Raw genomic sequence first — 13,712 nt, forward strand, 5'->3', positions numbered from 1 at the left:
CCCCTCTGCCCCCAAAGAGGAGATGCCCTGCCCTGAGCTGGTGTGGCCTGGGTGTAAGGACATGAGAGGGCTGAAGGCTGTCTTACTGCAAACTTTGACCCTGCCATGACTTTTGGCTGTGGGTAAGGAATCTGCCATACCTTCTCCAGGACTACCCTGGGAGATCCCAGGAATGCTTGGAGAGGTGAGCTTCCATGCTGTGCCTAAGGTAAGGCCTTGTTCTGCTTCTCCTCCAACTCCCCAGTAATGTACATGATCAAAGTCCACGTCTTCTGTTCCCCAGCCAGCATGTGCTCCTGGAAGCCAGAAACTTTCCCTCAGCCTGGGCTCTGCCTGTCACGTGCAGCAGGCGGAGGGTGTTTTGGGCTTCTGTGAGCATGAGCCAGGCCTTGCCTGGGGCTGTTTGCAGTAAATTCTTGTACCAGGTCAGCCTCCCAGGTAGAGGTCATCAGTGCCCATTTCTCAAAGAAAGAATCTAAGGAAAGGGAGTGGAAGGGCCTGCTCAGGTCACCAACCAAAAGGGGCAGGGCTGGACACTCCAATCCCACACTTCCTCCTGGCACCTCCCCCCCTTCTCTTCTCATAATGATAGCTTGTGCTTTATAGCTGTTGGCCATGGACAATTTTTCACACACTCTCCCATGCCCCTCAGCACCCTGGGAATCAGGCAGGAGGTGGTGACTTAGTCTGTTCTCACAGCAACAGGGTACTGAGCAAGCTGCCCCCATCCCACCACTCAGGAGGAATGGCTGTACTGTCAACCCCATTTGGTACCTGCCCTTCCCCCCGCACTGCCTCATGAGGAAGGGAGGACTCTGGACCCCTCTCTGCTCAGCCCTGGACAACCCAGTGCCGTGCACTGAGCTGGTCAGGCCTGGGTGTGAGTGACCCAAGACCCCATGAAGGACCAGGCTGGGATCCTCCCTTGATGTAGAGCCCATGTGGAGGAAAGATGATGGTCCAGGGTCTCTCCAGCCCTGTCCTGTAAGAGTCAGGGTGGGGATGAGGGTGGGATTCTAGGCAACCTCTTCCCTTGGCTTTTCCTACAACCCGTGTATCCTCTGGACAGGATTTTGCAGACTTTCACACATCAGGGTATGGGGCCTACTGCTCTGCCTGAATGCCTGGCATCTCTGTTCCTCCTTCTTCTAGGCCACCATCCTCCCTGGGGGAAAACTTGATCCTGGGACAAAGCAACTGGTCCAACGGGTTCCTGTTCTTCCTCCCTGAAAGCAGAGTAGAGGAGAGTCCACAGTGTTGGGACCTGGTGTTACTGTTATGTCCCTGCTGTTGGCTGGCACTGAGTTTCTTCTTCCAGCCAGGCACGGTGGGATAAGCTTCTCTGTTTGTTTGTTTGGTTGGTTGGTTGGTTGGTTTGGTTTTGGTTTTTCAAGACAGGCTTTCTCTGTGTAATCTTGGCTGTCCTGGACTTGCTTTGTAGACCAGGCTGACCTTGAACTCCCAGAGATCTGCCTGCCCCTGCCTCTTTGAGTGCTGGGATCATTATCTCAAGCTTCTATAGCTGGTAACAGAACTAGCCTGGCTTCTTGGTTAGTCTGAGTGGCTTCCCCAGCCAGGCTTGAGCGCAACATTAGAGCAAATGTTGGGCCGGGTCCTTGCAGGGACTGGGGTTCAGAGTGTTTGAGTCTGTGTGCTCAGGGACTGTCAGCTTTGGACCTGTGATTCAAGTCACAGGGTGTGGTAAGTGGCAAGGCTCCAAGCTCCCCTGTACCCTGTCCAGTGATAAAGACTTGCCCAGACGACTACTCAAGAGTCTGGAGGAAGTATGGGCAGGAGAGAGGAGAACCAGCTAGGGAGGCAGGTATCTGCTGGTAGCTCATGGGGGAGAGCAGAGGAAAGCCAGAGCCAGAGGGGCACAAGGCCCTTAGGAGGCTAAGGGGAAGCAGGACCCCTGTTTACAAGACAAGGTATGAGTGGAAACTCAAACCACGTTTCCACAGTTCCTGCCTGCCCTGTCCCAGCAGCTGTACATAGCTGACACACATGGCTTCCTGAAGCCATGTCTAAGGCTCAGAGGTAAAAGGCTCAGGGGCCCAAAGGCATTAAAAAGCCTACCTCAGGGAAATCTCAAGTGATTTCCATTGTGAGCCACTGCAGTCCACTAAGACCCCACCATGGGCTAGCCTCAATCTGGACGCCGGATACAGATGGGTAAAACACCTCTTTGCCCTTTGGAGAGGCCTCTGGAGTGGACAGGGGCCTGGATCCTGACCCCTGGTAGGTCATCAGGGCCTGAGACTTGCATACTCCCACTCAGAGTACCTCCCGTAAGCATGTCTGGAAGGGCCAGCGAGTACCTCAAGTCTGAAAGAGGAGGCTCTTGTCACCTGGATGTCTGTCTGTCTTCTTTCCCTCTTATTCTCCCTCCCTCTTCCGTTTTCTCCTCCTCACACTCCTCTGCCTCTTTCTACCCCTCACCTTTCCTGTTGTTCCCTACCGCTGACCCCTCATGGGGTCCTCTGTGCTTTGTCTTAGCAGAGCATCTTGACTGTGCCCCAGCCATCCTGGCTAACCCTACAGCCACTCTTGCTAAGTCTCCTGTCCACAGCTCCTCAGCAATTCCACAGAAGCCCAGAGCCCTGCGGTGGGGGCTTGTTCCAGTGGGGAAGTACAGAAAGCTCTGGCTTCCTCAGCTGATGTTTTCCTGCCTGGACAGCCAAGTGTGTGTGCTGACTCAGTTGTCAGTGCCTGCTGGGGGTGGGGGAAGGGTAAACACAGCCCTCATACAGGCCTCCGAGGGTGCAGCCCACTGCCCATTGTGGAAGTAGACGTCTTGGGCCACCCCTTCTCTAGAGCCTGCTGCCTACCCTGCAGAGGGCTGGTGAGGCTGGCATCTGAGCTATGCGCTGGGTAAGGTGGGTGTTGACTCTGTGTTCATAGGCTCAGTGACTACTGGAGAGATGGTCCAGACACAAGGAATGGGGGAGGCTCAGAGGCCCTGCAGGCAGAGGTACAGGAGATGGGTGACAGTAAGACCCTCTCCAAGTTGTACATCTGCCTCCACTCCAGCCCTCTGTGTTCACTCCAGGATGGGTGTGTGATGCCGTGTGTCACTCTTGCGTCCCCACCGAACAGGCCAAACCCCTTTTACATCTGCATGCAGGGGAAGCAGGTAGTCTGAACCTTTTTTTCAGGGGTAGAAGCAGAGGTTCAGGAAAGTAAGTCCCAGGGGCTGGCGTGGCTCAGTTGGTAGAGTTTGCCTAGGGTGCCTTGGACTCTTAGTTCCGTCCCTAGCACCATTCATGCCAGGTGTGATAGGTAGTACATGGCTGAAATCCCAGCACACAGGAAACAAAGCAGGAGGATCAGAGGGTCAAGGCCATCCTTGAACAGCAGGATTCACCTCATAAGAAACTGTCTTTTTGTTTTGTTTCTTTTTGGTTTGGGTTTTTTTGTTTTTTGAGATAAGGATTCTCTGTGTAGCCCTGGCTATCCTGGAACTCGATTTGTAGTCCAGGCTGGCCTCAGACTCACAGAGATCCATCGTTCTCCGCCTCCTGAATACTGAGATTAAAAGCAAGCAGCACGAGAAAGGGCAGAAGGAGCAGGCTATGAGCCTGTCTGAACCCCTGTGGATGGCTGGGCTGTGCAGGAGGGCTCTGGGAAGGCTGCCTGCACCAAGCAGCCTTGCAGCTGCACCTCTCCTCCTTCAGTCTGGGGAGGGTACAGTGGAGCTGCCTGAGCCTGCTGACTGCTGCCATGTGGGATCCCTGATTACAGTCCCCTCCCTCCACATAATCACCTAGCTGGTGCCCACACCCAGTCTCTGTCTTAGGAGCCCTGGCCCACAGAGTTTGCCAGCCATATGGACGGGTAAGTGAGTCTCTTCCCCAGACCTCACAGTGTACGTTGTTTTGCTGCTGCTTAGGTTTGGTGCCTGGGCTATAAAATGCCCCAACTAGACCGGGCCTTGCTTGCTTGGGTTATCTCGCTTCCTTACCCTGCAAAAATGGTTTCTGCTGGTTTTGTGGCACGGCTGATAGCACCGGCGGTCTCGATCAGCCCTTGGAAACAAGGGGTCATGGGGTCGAGGCAAGTGTATTTTCACCAAGGATAACTGCAGAAGCTCTGCCTGAAGTCATACATACGTTGGGTTCCGATGGCCCAGCTGTCCCTCAGAGAGAGCAGGACTGCTACGTCTTTGTCACAGCGTGTTACTTGATGGTTCGCTCTCTTGACGGCAAGGAGGCACTACACCCATCTGTATCTTGTGTCCAGACTGAGGCTAGCCCATGGTGGGGTCTTGGTAGACTTCAGTGGCTCAGGATGGAAGTCACTTGACTTGGGCTTCATCTGAGGTAGGCTCCTCAATGTCTTTGGGCCCCTGAGCCTTACCTCTGTGCCTTACACTGTGGTTTCAGGAAGCCCTGTGTATCAGCTCTTGTCCAGCTCCTGGGACCAGGCAGGAGGACCTGTCATGTGCTGTGCCGTTGACCCTGAAGATGCTGGGCACCACTTCAATCTACTCAGAATCAGGACATTCAGTGGCCAGTTACTTCTTTCCCATACTGTCATAACATGTGCAGGACGTTGAGCTGCAGAGTCATAGGGTCTTGAGGGGCCACTGGAGCTAGGCCACTATCTCTGTGTGACCAGGGTGAGTGCTGCCCACCCCCACCTGAGCCCCCTGCTCCTGCTTAGGTTTGCAGATTGGATGAGATGGATTGGGCAGTGAGTACATTCCCTTTGTCCCTTATTCTGCCCTCTGATAGACTGCATTCCAAGAACTTAGTAACCTTTCTGGGCCAGTCTATAGGAACCTCAGACCTGTCCCACATCCCAAGGGACATCTTTGTGCATACCCTCTTGCTGTGTGAGGAGAGGATACTTCACTTCTTGGTCAAAGACCTCCTAGAGTTCACCACAGGTGTCAGCAAGTCGGGACTGGCTTCTTCCTGGATATCCATGATAGTCCACTTTACAGACAGTGCTAACGGCCCAGAGTGGCCAAGCTCCTTGTCAGAAGTCACACAACTCTGAGTAATGAGATCATAGTTAATGTCTCTCTCGATCCAGAATCCACATTATGAACTGGTTTTCTGGAGAGAGGGAGGTCCTTAAAGGGTAGCTCCTTCCAGAAAAGTCTGCTGGGAATCTAGGTCCTGACAAGATGCTCTAGAATCTGAGACTTCTGTATGGTCTATCCTGGAGTCTGCCCTTAAGTGTCCCTTAGACTTTCTGTCTGATTTTGCAAATAAGCTACAGTTAGTTTGAGATGGGGGCAGAGCCCTGGGCTAGATACTTCAGGCCGAGCCCAGCTCCGTTTGTCCATCCCAGTGCAAAGAGCACATGTGGACACTTCTCCCCATACACCAGGATATGAAACCGTCCAGAGCACTGGCTGCTTTAGCCAGCACCCCAGCCCCAGCACACCCCTCAACATGCACCTCCCCAGAATACAAACAAGCCTGGAAGGGCTGAATCTGGGCCTCAAGTCTCCTCGCTGGGAGAGGGAGATGGAGACTGAACTGGGGTAACTGGGGTATTCCTAGCACAGTGTGTACTTGTGTGGTTGCTGCAGAATCCAGCACACTGGGGCGCTTAGGGGCTGTGGGTGAGCTTCCTTTGGGGTACGAGGCTAGGTGGAGAGGCTGGCTCTAGAGACTGTGCCTCTTCACTCCTTACAAGGTGGCCTCTTCTTCAGTCAAGGGTCCTCCAATCACACTGCTCAGGTGCAAATTGCAAGAAGGGCCATCCTCTATAGGGCTCACCTGAAGAGACCCCCTGGCCAGGACTGGAGGATCTGTTCTCCTTCCCTGACAGGAAGCCAGGAGTCACACCTCAAGAGCAGGTCAGGATGGAACAGGTCTGGCAGTAGACAGGATTGGGGAAGGTTGGGTAGCATGAGGTGAGGAAGGAATACTGGGTTAGATGCAGGGGTGGCTTTGGGCAAGTCACTGTACCTCTGGGCCTCAGTTTCTCTGTATGCTTTGAATAGTGCTTTGTCTAGAAGCTTGTAATGGGGATTCAATGAGAAACTGTTGGTGGTGGTAGATGACAGGCTAAAGCCACAGTGTTTAGGTGCCAGAGAGTGGGAACCTGTTGATTCAGTTCATGAGGTCATGTGATTGGTCTTGGAAATGTGAGATACCTCATCTTAGTCCCCAGCAATTCAGTGGGACAGGGTCCCACGAGCACCACTTTGCTGGAGGTGAGGCTTGTTAGGACTCAGAGATGATAACTCTCTTGTACAAGGTCACACCACAGCTAGAAGGCAGAGCAGGACTCTCAAGAGGTCTTCCAGGGAACCTGAACTCCTAGGCTGCATTATGGCCCCATGCTTCTCCTGTTGCCAGAGCTGCAAGTGTTTTGTTTTGTTTTGCTTTCTCTTTCTTCTGTGATAACAATATCAACAACAACTGAAAGTACAATCAGAGATTGAAAAATAAGATAGTGTGAGGTCAAAAAGTCAGCAGTCTCCAAGTTAGCTGTCACAGATGGTTAAAACACACAGGTAAATACAAACAGGGCCACCAGGACCAGCCTCTTTATGATCGATCAGGGCAAAGTCCAGAGGCTGGAGATCCGTGTCAGATGCCAGCCTGCTGTGGTCTCCAGAGCCGCCTCCTCTCCACATTCTGCCATGTGTGACAGCCACTCTCACCAGGCATGGCTGCCAGACTTCCTAGGTGCCTCCTGCCTCAAGGTAACCCTTATGGCCAGGCCTCAGCTGGGAGCAGAGGCTCTGCTGTGGGGATGACAGACGTCCCCCTCCTCAGGGGCCAGCCTTCCCCTATCCATCCTGAGAGTTGAGATCCTGGGTCCTGGCTGCACTATTAGCAGCTCATTAGGATCTCTGGCCATGGAGGTCAAGTGCCCACAACCTTTAATGCTCCAGGGAAGTTCCATTGTGTAGCCCAAATGGGCCCAAACCCAGTTCCAGGGGCTTTGGGCGATGGGGAAGATAGACACTCAGCCTGATTGTGGGCTTTCCAGGGATGGCAGCCTTTGGAAACTGGGTGGAAGCGTGCCTTCCAGAATTTTAGAAATTTATTATTAATTAATTCATTTTAAAGTTTGTGCCCACATTTGCTTGTTTCTATTGTGTGTGCGTGCACCACTGCATGTATAGAGGTGCGAGGACAACTTTCAGGAATCAGTTTTTTCCTTCTACCATATGGGGCCTGGAGCAGAACTCGGGTTCTCAAGCTTGGCATCAGGTTCTGCACCCACTGAATAATCTCATTTGACATTATTTTATTTACTACTTTGTGAAGATTTATTTTATATTTCATTATATGTCTCTGTGTGGGTAAGTGCATGCAAGTGCCTGGGTCCAAAAAGAACAGAGGGCGGTAGGTCCCCTGGGGCTCCAGCTGTGGGCCAGGCCGTTTGTGAGCCACCCTATAGAGGTGTTGGGAACCTTGTCCTCTGCAACAGCAGCACACGATCTTAACCACTGGGCATAGCAGACCCTACATATTTATGTTTGAGACAAGGGTCCCACTGGGTACTCCTGGCTGGATAGTTTGCTACGTCGAGCAGGATTGCTTCAGTCTCCTGGATCTTCCTGCCTCTGCCAAGAGTTTTGGGTTTACGGGAGTCAGCCACCTGACTTCTTCGTGCCAGATTCTTCCTAGGAAGAGAATCTATGCTTTTCCCAGCTTCTCAGACTGAAAGGAGAGTCAAAGCTAATCTGGGTGGGAGTCCGCTAACTCCCATTGCAATAACCCAGCTTCTCCTCCCTCTCCCTCCTTCTCTTCCTCCTTTCTCTTTCTTCCTCCTTTTCCTCCTCCTTCTTCCTCCTCCTCCTCCTCATTCTTTTTGTGTGTTTGTTTTGGTTTGTTTGGGTTTTTTTTTTTTTGTTCTTGTTGTTTTTCAGGGTTTCCTTTAACTCAGGCTGGCCTTAAATTTCCTATGTAACTTGAGGCTGGCCTTGAACTTCTAATCCTTCGCGCTCAGCGTCCCAAGTGTTGGGGTTAAAAGCTTGTGCCCATGCTGGGCTCAGTGCTGTCATTTCTGGTGTTCAGTGGCTTCCTCTACAGAATGGAAATTGATCTGTGTCTCTAATGAATTGGTCTGAGCTCTCCAGACACCCAGTTCTTAACCTTCTTCTTACGCTCATGTGCCAGGAGCTCACTCATTGTGGGCATTTTTAGAGTTGTAGGCAGAAGGAGATAAGTTCATGATGGCCCTGAAGGACTCCGAAGTCTAGGGAAGACCTGAAGGGAAGCTGCAGTGTACCAAAGTGTAGAACTTGGCTATTCCAGAGTCACATAGGGGCCCAAGTTCACCTTTAGACCTTGGCACTCAGAGACATTAAATGAAAGAGGATTAGAGATGGTGCAAATAGGGCACTGCTGGGCTTAGGCATTGGTGATGGCTGGCTATAGTGTGCACTAGAAGGGGACCCGCAGAGGGAGGGTCTCAGAAATTCACATTAGGGATTTCTGAAGAGGGAATCTAACAGAAACTGCCCATGCAAAGGCCCTATTGCAGATAAAGCCTGAGAGTACTGGGGCAATAGTAAAGAGATAAAATAAGAATGTGTAAAAGAACGAGGGCGGCCAGAATAAGGCAGAGCAAAGCAGTTAGGGCCCAGGGAGGGAGACATGTGCACAATGTGCATTTTTGTAGCCACTGTGCCAGCAGGAAAGTTGTAGTCAGAAGACAGATGGTATGCTTGCTGTGTCTCTCAGCGGCATCTGTACAGTGTGGATGCGCAGTTGCTGAGCAGGGTGGAGCTGGGCTAGGCAGAAAGGCTGGGGAAGTGGTCAACTGAAGGGTGGAAGGACAGCTGTGTGGCGCTTAGGTGCTCTGATGAGGAGCCATTTCCTCCTCACTCAATCCCACAGCACTTAGAGCCAGGAGAAATGCCCCTAGAGGGACCTTTGAAAGCTGGGATTCCAGCTAGGTGCACCCTGAGAGGTGGGGGACATTGTGCTCAGAGCCATTAAAGGAAACGGGTTTCGGGTTTCGTAGACTTTGGGAGTGACGAGTGGCTGGAGGTGTTTATCCCCAGGGCATCTTGGGAACTGGAATGGGCAGCACAGGCACGGTGACTCTTGGGAAGAGCCTCTCTGATCTCAGGCCAGGTCACAGCAAAGCTGTTTGTTCTTCACAGCTGTCCATTGTCGAGAACTCATCTGAGAAACTGCCTGCAGTAGAAATTGCTGCTCTGCTCCAAGCTGGTCACTGAACAGGTGAGGAGGAAGCGGAGGATGGGTGGGGCAGCTGCCTAAGCAGGTCATGGATGGCCTCTCCTGTGGAACCCTGGAACTCACATCTCCCAGTCCTGGACCAGAAAGCACTACGGCCCCTAAATCCTTGTTCTCCCCAGAACTACTTGAGTATACAGGGGTGGGTCCTCAGGTCATCGGGCAGCATTCCTGTGCCCCGATGTATGACAACCCCCCCCTCTTTCCCTACCACACACACAGTCTAGATTCACGGTGGTGGGGGTGACATGATGGAGACACCATCTTTCCTGGCCCCACGACTACACCCGGGGGCTCCAGGGAGTCGAGAAGGACTGGGAGCATGGCACACACTCAGAGCTGGCTCAGACTATCCACCAGGCCCAGCCTAACCCTACACCACAGACGAAGGCGTGGGCTGTGTGAGAGAACAGCTCCAGGTGACTGTGGCAAAGTGACTCAGACACTTTTCAGGTGGTGGAGCACGTGTGCTCTCTGGGGCCGTCCTTCTCCCTTCGCAGTCCATCATTCCAGCCACCCAGCCACCCGCCCCATCACTCATCTGTATACCCAGTCTCACCGCGCCTCCTGTTACACACACAGCGTACCCACCCATGAAAAACACTGCCTTCCCCTCAAGACAATCACAGGGAGACAGACCAGGAAATTATAGAGACTTTGTTTGAGAGCCCACCGCAGGCCAACCATTGTACCTACCTCAGCGCCTGGGAAACAAATTAAAAGCAAAAACAAACACCCAACAACCGCCCCGCCCCCCTCCCACCGCTGCAAAAAAAAAAAAGTTTTATCTTTCTTATTTCACAGGAGTAGAGTGGAGCCCAGAGAGGTTAAATCACTTACCCGGGGTCACACAGCTAGGAGATGATAGAGCTGAATTCATACAGATGGTCTGATGCTGCACCTCAGTTATGGTTGCTTCTCTATTATCCATCGTTGCAGGAATGAAGCCCCGACCAAGATGAGTCTTAGGGCCAAGGGGTGGTGGTGGTGGTGAGGGGGATGTTTACAGGAGTGTCTTGGAGGAGGCCTAAGGTGACTATCACAAGACAGCAGAAGGGAAATATTGGTGTGTTCGGGTTTTGTTTGTTTGTTTTTCATAAACTGACTTGGCACAAAACTGTGCATTCGGTTTAAATTACTCCACTTTAGAAATGGCCAGCTGGCCTGCCACAGGCTCCCTGGCAACGGCTCCCCATGAACTTTCCTATAAGATGTGTTTGCATGACTCTGTCCCCAGTGTTGTCACTTGATTTAACGCTCCCTGGCAGGAAGGCATTTGTTAACGTTCCTCATTCGCCCCTGACTTCTGCAAGTATTGTATCACTCTGTGCCACACAGTTCATCCCTGATACCCAGAGCACCAGCCCCAAGGCTGCCAGGCCTCGGCTCCCTCTTTTCCTGTCAGGCAGAACCATGAAGAGTGGAACCTAGCCCCAGGAAGCTCCTCCCCTTGACTCCTGGCAGAGCCAGGATCTGAACTTTCATCCAGGGACCCTGTCTGTCCTCTCCCAGGAGCAGGACCAGGACCAGGACCAGGGAGCCCCTGGTCCCCGCGCCTGCCTTCCCTTCTAAGAGTTCAGCTAAGGCCAGTCATGACCCTTGCTGCCTCCTACAGACCCTTGTGTTAAGATCATTTGATCTCCTGGCAAGGCTGGGCTGGAGATTAAATGTCTTGGGCTAGTGGGTGTGAATCTGAATTTCATGTTGTTTTGGTGCACTGCTGCGTGTCTCTTTAGGCTTTGTGTTCATTTTCTTTCTTTTTCTTTTTGTGCTGTTGAGACAGGGTCTCCTGAAGCTCAGGCTACTTTCAAGTTCACTATGTCACTGGCATTCTAGGCAAGCACTCTACTAACTGAGCTACAGCCCCAGTTTTTTTTTTTCTTTTCTTTTAACTATTTTAAAATATCCAGACTGTTCTTAGAGCCCAGCTGCCAGGGGAATAGGCAGGGCTCCTGCTCTCCACAAGCCCTTAGTTCTGTCTGTTGGGCAAGAACTGCAGCTTGCCCTTTACATAGAAAGGCATGTCCAGATAGAACCCTGTGCCCCCATGATGAGACTTTGGGGCCTTCTCCAGGTCTGATGGTGACTGTGGGTCTCTGAGATTGGCACAATTCCCAATCTGAGATTCCCATCGTGGGTCACATCCCCAGCCAGAGCAGAACTGTGTGCTTGTTCTTACGGAGACTCTAGCCTGCCTTGTGCCAGCGTGGAGAACAAGCTTGCTTTACTGCCTCTTGCCTCTAGGCACAGTGACCCGTGGCCTTGACCTGTGACAGCTATGCTGGGGCCACTGCTCCAAAGCTGTTTCTCAGCCCTTATACTTTCTAAGGTGGTTCCCAAGTCCCAGGTGGTTGAGCTGCCTGCTCTTGTTTCCACTGCCTCCAAAGTGGGCTCTGTCCTTGCCTGTCCACTCCTGGAGACCTTGGCCATGGCCCTTCACCTCTTTGGTGAATTTACAGGGAGCTGAAGGACTTAGCTCAATGTGTGATAGAATCTGGGTGAGTAATCAAGAGGCCAGCCAGAGTTTCTAAGGCCTGGGATACTAGGGGAATACCAGCCAGCCTTCTGCCTGGGGTGTGGGCCAATGTTTCCAAGGCTGAGGGCTTCTCCTGGCCTCCCAGTCAGAACTCCTTTGAGGAGCAACCCTGGGTCCTTACCACCTGTCCCCATTTGGGTCATCATTTGTCTCCCCTTGGGTAGCAGTCAGACCTGGACCAGCTCTGTTGTAGAGGCAGAGCCATTGAGAAAGAGGCCCAGCAAAAATGCCCCTGCCTGTAGGTGGTAGCAGCAGGCATCTGAGGGCAGAGACCATCTCATGTGGGTTTGTTGGTAAGGGTTGAATGTTTACAGAGGTAGGAGGCTCTCAGGGCCCCATAGCTTCATTCTCTGCATGGAGCTCAACAGTGCTGGTGATTTAGTTTGAGCCCTGCTTGGGCCTAGACAGATCTCCCCATGGTGAGGTGTTTCAGTGAGGGGCTAACAGGGCACAGGGCAGTTCGGCTCACCACTATCATGGTGGTCGTTGGTGTTAACCGATCTTCCATGTCTGTTCACAGATTCCAGTTTTTGCTTGCCTGAAGTCTGTTACCCATGCAACTATAGCTCTTTTGTCTTGTAGTGTTTTTTTTTTGTTTGTTTGTTTGTTTTATTTTAGTTGTTTTGAGGAAAAATGTGGTCCTGGCTAGCTTGGAAATTGCTATGTACACTCACACCTTTAATACCCAGAGGTAGAAGGCCAGAGGTGAATCACTCTGAGTGCAAGAACTAACTCTTTAGAGGGCTCCTCCCTGAGGGAGCACTTCACAGTGGGAGGAGCTAGACCTTCACAGTCCTCCTGGCCACTGGGCCAGCCACAGCTTGCCTGACCCAGGTCCTCCAGGGCTGGTTGGGAGGATGACAGCGGATGATGGATGAGGATGGCTGTCCATAGCAGGTGCTGTTTACTGCGGCCTTCCTTGTCCCTTAGCAGACACCATTGTCTCACGCTTATTCCCGGAGACCCCACCTATCTACAGACCAGCACAGAAGACAATCTAGACTGACATTGTACCATAGGCCTGCCTCAGGTCCCCGCCAGCAGGGCCAAGTGTCCTAACAGGCTAATGGGCACCAGCTCCTGACGCTCAGATCCCTGGACACAGGTACACTACATTTTTTCCGGTGGAGGAGGGACTCTCTCTGGCCTGCCTGGGCCCTGCTGTCCCTGGGAATGTGCTGGGAAGGAAGCACAGACAGGCCCAAGCAAGGTAGCTTGAGAGGTGAGAGAAGCTCCTAAGTCCGTGAGCTAGCTTTCCTCTTGGACTGTTTACCCTGCAATTTATAGCATGTCTGTGGAGGTGGCAGGCTGTCCTGGGAGGCCCGGGGGAGGAGAAACAATAACTGCCCTTGTAGTGTCCAGGCAGATTGCCCTGGGCCAAGCCTGGGCTGTGGCATCTCAGACTCCAGCTCTCTGATGCATGCAAAGTTTGTTTTTCCTCTTGGGGAGACTGTGTGGGAGCTGCTGAGACCAGCAGCACCTCACAGTAGAAGGTCACTTCTGCTCTGCAGTTCTCACACCCAGGCCTGACATCTTGGTAGACTGGAACAGCCGTGTCCTCTGGTCTCCCCTTGAGTCCCTGTGAGCATTAATTTCCAGTATTTGCATGCCACCTGAGATGGAAGGTTAACACCCTCAGGTGGCCTTTCCTTTTCCTGAATGGCATTGCTTCCGGCCGTGCCCAAAGCTGCCCTTTCAAAGGGGCGTTTGAACCTTCCTTTAACAGAGCTGTCACGAGGCTGAAGGGGTCCCCTTTGGGGACCACTGCCTCTCCCCATCCCATTCCAGTCTCTGGGACTGTGTGCAGGGTAGAAATGGGGCTCCACTCAGCAAGGAGGGTAGAGCATGAACATGTCCAAAAAGGAGTGGGGGATGCATGTGTGGATGCAGAGATTCGAAGAAGAAAGGGTGTGAGCAACCCCTACACCCTGTATTTCCCTCTGCCCTGGGCTCCCCTCTTCTCCCTTCCCAGAACTGCAGGAACACAGTGAGACCTA

General features: G+C 52.5%; 1 protein-coding gene across 4 annotated transcripts in view; it reads left to right on the forward strand.

The window, feature by feature from the left end:
- The window catches only part of Cd82 (CD82 molecule), a 44,074-nt gene that overhangs the window by 11,944 nt on the left and 18,418 nt on the right, over window positions 1-13,712 (forward strand). For 2 of the 4 annotated variants that reach the window (XM_055600068.1, XM_055600095.1), the window contains exon 2: window positions 9,086-9,164. The gene's annotated coding sequence lies outside the window, so the exon portion shown is untranslated. Of the gene's footprint in view, window positions 1-1,222; window positions 1,328-6,558; window positions 6,668-9,085; window positions 9,165-13,712 lie in introns of those variants that run through there. The other 2 variants (XM_055600084.1, XM_055600075.1) reach the window with 2 other exon arrangements.

This window comes from Psammomys obesus, unplaced genomic scaffold (genome assembly GCF_907164565.1).
Source record: "Psammomys obesus unplaced genomic scaffold, mPsaObe1.curated_primary_1811, whole genome shotgun sequence".
Lineage (NCBI taxonomy): Eukaryota > Metazoa > Chordata > Mammalia > Rodentia > Muridae > Psammomys > Psammomys obesus.